This window comes from Misgurnus anguillicaudatus, chromosome 7, assembly GCF_027580225.2.
Source record: "Misgurnus anguillicaudatus chromosome 7, ASM2758022v2, whole genome shotgun sequence".
In the NCBI taxonomy this organism is placed as follows: Eukaryota; Metazoa; Chordata; class Actinopteri; order Cypriniformes; family Cobitidae; genus Misgurnus; species Misgurnus anguillicaudatus.
Window position 1 is genome coordinate 31,325,374 of NC_073343.2, and position 679 is coordinate 31,326,052.

The window sequence follows — 679 nt, forward strand, 5'->3', positions numbered from 1 at the left end:
CTTTTAGCATAGCTCAGCACAATCCACTGAATCCCACCAGACCATCAGCATCGCGCTCAAAAACCACCAAAGAGCCTCGACACCTTTCCCATTTAAAACTTGACTCTTCTGTAGTTACATCGTGTAGTAAGACTGACAGAAAATTAAATATTGTGATTTTCTAGGCCAATATGGCTAGGACTCTCATTCTGGCGTAATAATCAAGGAACTTTGCTGGCGTACCATGGGTGCAGGTGGCGCAATGATATTACGCAGTTACCCCAGCTAGGTAACTTCCAATGTAACTTAGTGCCGGTCACATTGAAAGTTACCTCGCTGGGGACTATTTCGAGTCAAGTTTTAAATAGGAAAAACATCAAAACTCCGGTCAGTCCCGAGCATGATGCCAACGGTCCAACCAGATTCAATGGACCATGCCAAGCCATGCCAAAAGTGGTACCGCCAGACCCGGAGATCAGCTGAATGGACTCCAAAACGGCAAAACTCAAATGCCCAACTCCAGGGGAGCTGGAGCACATTTTCAAAAAAAGTGGAGTGTTACCCCAAGATATATTATTTGTTAAGTAATACTTATTTCTATAATATATACAATATTAAATGAAATATAAAATCAATGGATTTTAACAAATAAAGCACCGGGTCTCATAAGCAATCCATTCAAGAGAGGACATACAACGTA